This window comes from Lepidothrix coronata, unplaced genomic scaffold, assembly GCF_001604755.1.
Source record: "Lepidothrix coronata isolate B3197 unplaced genomic scaffold, Lepidothrix_coronata-1.0 Scaffold63, whole genome shotgun sequence".
Taxonomy (NCBI): Eukaryota; Metazoa; Chordata; class Aves; order Passeriformes; family Pipridae; genus Lepidothrix; species Lepidothrix coronata.
Genome location: NW_016690243.1, coordinates 3,954,126 through 3,958,624, shown reverse-complemented (window position 1 = coordinate 3,958,624; position 4,499 = coordinate 3,954,126). Strand labels below are relative to the sequence as shown.

General features: G+C 35.3%; 1 long non-coding RNA gene across 2 annotated transcripts in view; it reads right to left on the bottom strand.

Moving 5' to 3' along the window:
• Positions 1-4,499, bottom strand: part of LOC108498744 — an 18,766-nt gene that overhangs the window by 12,353 nt on the left and 1,914 nt on the right. Inside the window, exon 3 of one of the 2 annotated variants that reach the window (XR_001875295.1) lies at positions 780-853. The exons of the other annotated variant lie outside the window; for it this stretch is intronic. This is a non-coding gene — a long non-coding RNA (uncharacterized LOC108498744). Of the gene's footprint in view, positions 1-779; positions 854-4,499 lie in introns of those variants that run through there. 2 annotated transcript variants of the gene reach the window in all.

Genomic DNA, 4,499 nt, shown 5'->3' with positions numbered 1-4,499 from the left:
AGGGAAATTAGTTTGGAGACACGTAAAAAGATGACTTGCATTATGCCTGGCTACCCAAAGGAAACAACTTATCATTTTGTCAAACCAATGAGATATGTAGGAAATATAAGAGATTTCCTAACAGTTTATTTACACAAGAAACAAGAAATGCTTTCCTTTTTAAATGAAAGAATTTGGTCACCCTCTTATTCTGCACTACTAAAGATAATTTTAAGTGGATTTCAGTTTCAGATTGCTGAAAATGTATTAATACATGCTGTGTTAGAGTAAAATTGCTTAGAGTCATTCAAAATCAAATAATAATGGATCATGAACTCAACCTTTTCACCTAAATTTGCAGAAGATTTCTACCTAGACTTTCATATCTGTGTTACTTCCATCTTTCTCAGAGAGGGCAAAAGGAAAGACAGCCTTGACATAAAGACAGTAACCTAGGAGTCATCAGTGTGCACAATGAACTTTTACTGGCTCTATGAAACTGGGTGAATCTTGTATGATCAAGTCCAAAAATCAAATTTTATTCTGAAGTGAAAGAAGGGATTCATAGCCCTCTGTCAAGTTAACAAAATCAAGCATACTGGCTAAAGGATTGCTTGCAATCCTTTATGATGCTGAGGACAGGGGAATAAATCATTCACTTCCCTACAGTTTAAGTACCAGCCCACCTTCAAGACTAAACACAAATTTGTAATTAAATACCTAATGTCATTCCTTTCAGTCCAGGGAGACTTGTGTTAAATGTTTTATTCCTCCATGCAGATTGGAAGCCATATCTCCCAAAAGAGTCTTTTAATCATCAGGAAGATGAGCTGAGGGATCCTCAATCTGCCTACTTGGTATTGTTCCACTTTGCCTAAGAAAATATTGATTTAATTGCACTTACTAAAGCACTCATCCTCATCCAGTTCCTTCTTCCACTAATATTTTGCTTATTTATGTTGGAAAGGGAAAGCTATGTTTCCCTTCACCTCTGCATGTGAACTCACCAGTTATATAATCAGTTTCTCATGGTCTTTGGCTGAATCGATATTTAATTACTCTGTGTAAGTGAAATAAGTTCAGCTATTAGTAGTTACTAGCAGCTATATGTATTTAGTTTTTTGGGTTTCTCAGCTAAAAATCAAAAATCACAGAGTGAAAATGGAAAAGAACAAGATATTCTGTATCCTGAAAATGCTGTTTAGTTGTTAGCTGAAAGACTTTCAAGGCACCATCCTTGGTTTAATTTTGCTCTCTCTGTGACCTAATCTGCACAGTGTTCTTGGTGGATGTTTTGCTTAAGCTCTGCAGATAAGTACTTAGTGTCCTTGTCAAAGTACTGAATGCTAACACGACTGAAACAGTTTTAGACATGACCAGTAGGTCTCTAGGCACCTAAGGAAATGAAAGTTGGAAATTTAAATCCCAATAAACTTCAGTTACCTTAAGCCTTAGCATGAATCTTTGGCATGTGAATAGGAGTTTAAATTCCTGAAGTTATAGTATTTTATGGTCTAGTACTTATATTATCTATGAAGTTCTTCAATTCTAAGGAGTTCTTTAAAAACGACAGAGCAGAATTTCTCCAGCGTATAAGTATTTTGCAAATAAATGTATTGAATCTCACAAAATTTAAGGATCGGCTATGAGGCAATAGACCAAAATGCCAACTCATATAAATGATATATACTATGATATAGCAGAGTTTATCCAGTGGTATTACAGAATGTTTTACCTTTGCCAGCAAAAAAAGTCATGCAATGACAACACCTTTACAGTTATAGCTAGAAATGTTTCCTCATATTCATGGGCTTTGCAGACATTAACTAATATATAATCAACAGTGGCATAATATGACCATATAGGAAATGGGATAAAGTTTGGAAATAGAGGTTGCACTTAGATTTTCCTTTTTGAAGTTACTCAGTAGTTAATGCTTTACTTCAGTGTAATATGAAAATATTTCCAAGATGGTAGGATTCACAAATCTAGAGTAGTCACTGGGTCTCACAAAAAGCAAGTGATATTCAGTCTGTTCTAAAGAAAAAAAAATAGGAAAATACAGCATATGGGCATTAGTCAAGGGCATACTGAAAATGAGAAGATAATACCAGGAACAGGAAACAGAACCTTTGCTTCAAACTCAAAATTAGGAGTGGGGTACACCCATGTCCCAAGAGGAGGTGGCTGTCAGAGGGTAGAGATGGGCATGGGAGTTCTGCTACAGGTTTTGGCTATGCCAAAAAGTTGCACATTTGTTTGCTTAGCTTTGTAAATGAGCCTTAATCTGAGCTGGTGAAAAACATCTTGACCAGATGAAAGATGTTCATCCTAACTGTCCTCAGTGTTGATGTCTTGCAATACCATGAATACTGACAACAGCTAATAAAGAAAATAACTAGTAGGTGACTATTAAACAGAATGGGCTTATTGCTTGACACTTCACCATCTTCATTAGAGCAGATTTATGCTAACTATAGAGACAACATCACTAGATTTATAGACCTAAAGTAATAAAAGGCAAAGTTACTCTTTACTCAACAGAAGCCTCATTGTGGAGATTTATATTAGTATTAGAAAGTTACTTCATCATCTTCTGATTAATAATTAATTAACGGCATGGGCTCATTCAATTATTCCTTTCTAATATTTTCACCCTATTTCCTTTTCCACCAAAAATGCAATTCGTTATAAAATACTGCCAAAGGTGATTGATGTAACTGAAGACAAATCTCTTAAATATAAAATTCTTGTTCAGAAAAAATATGCCAAGTTTCATACCCACAAACTAATGACTAATAATGACCAAAAAATTACTGATACTTATTGTCTTAAAAAAATACTTGATCATCCACTATTGCTTCCTGAAGGCAAAAATTTGGGATACATTTTTACAGAGATGAATGATTTTATTACAAGCAATATCATCTGTAGTTACATACGTTGAACTCGTAATAGGAATAGCAGGATGAAACAAAGGATAAGAATATTTTGTCTGAATATTGAGACAAACTTCTGAACAGTGAAATCTATTATACTCTGCAGTCATTTCCTGAAGCATATTATGTTTGTATTTATTTTACTCTCACTGCCCCACAAGTCATGCTGATTTCAAGACCAAAGCACTTCGTGGAGTTTGAATTTAAACCCAGATGACTGAAAAAGAAAACAATACATTTCAAGCTAACCTCTCTGTGATTGCTTCTGTTTACTTTTTTTTTTTCTTTGTACAACACCCACTTACCAGGAATTCTAAAGCTCTGAATAAAAATTATGTCTGCCTGCCGTGGAAACAAATTACTCTTTATTTTTTAACTCCATTTGCAAAACATTATTCCAGATGTTATAGTATTGTCAGATGTAAGACAACATGACACTTCTACAGTCTCTTTTCAAAACAGATTTTGACATAAGGGAATTCTCCACATACTCTGTTGTGTCACTTCATTGATTATTTTTTTTAAAAAGTCTTAAACACATTTGGGAAGGAAGGAGGTCAGATAATAATACTGCAATACTAGTTGTTCAGATATATTTTTCCTGATAGTTTGGAACTGATGACACAGGGCATTAGAGAGTCTTTCACAATCACCAAAGTTATCTTTTTTGAGCCAATTAAGAAGAAAAGATACGTTAAAAAATATATTGTTTGATTTGGGGAGGGAAGCTTCACCAGTGGTAATCAGTGGTGATTTCTTGGATTTGTTGCCTACATGAGGCAACATACATGTATATTACATGCACCTATAACTGCACTTACAAGAAAAGCTGCACTAAATTTCTCATTGCTTTGCACTTACTTGGTCAACCCTCATCCTGACAGATGGTGATGAGGAATTCAGCAGCATCCCTAGTCATTATGAGGAATACCAATTTTGTTGGTTAATGTCACACAAAGCAGTGTGTGACCAGTCATAACTCTTTACAGCCATCTGTTCTTGCTCAGTATGAGTAGATTATTTTGGTATGGACTATGTTTTTTATATACCAAATACTTTATTGCATCCAGTCACCCAGAGGAAGATGGGTATGAATAGGACACAATTAATGATGAATTTGTATAAATAATACTACATATTTATTCTTCACAGATTCTTCAGAGGAAAACTAGGCATTTTAAATTCATAGATGTACTGGTAATAAAGAGGTTTTTACATAAAATGCTAAGGGATTTGAAGATAACAGTAAAATATTTTTATTGAAGAATACAGATGCAGCATTAGAGTTATATGATACACTGCATCTCTTCCCATGCTATTCCTCTGTGTCTGAGATTCGTAACTTATATTCGTGCCATGATTTTTAATGTACAATATACTGATGCTTCTATGTCTTTAGGGGCCCCTGGTGGTCTAGTGGTTAGGGTGCTGCACTCTCACGGCTGCGACCCGGGTTCGATTCCCAGCCCCCCGGGCAGATGGAGCTCGTCAGCCCTGTAAGGCAATCCATCTAAGAGAAGGTCACTCTAAACAATCCATCTAAGAGAAGGTCACTCTAAACAAACCTACGTCCTGAGACCC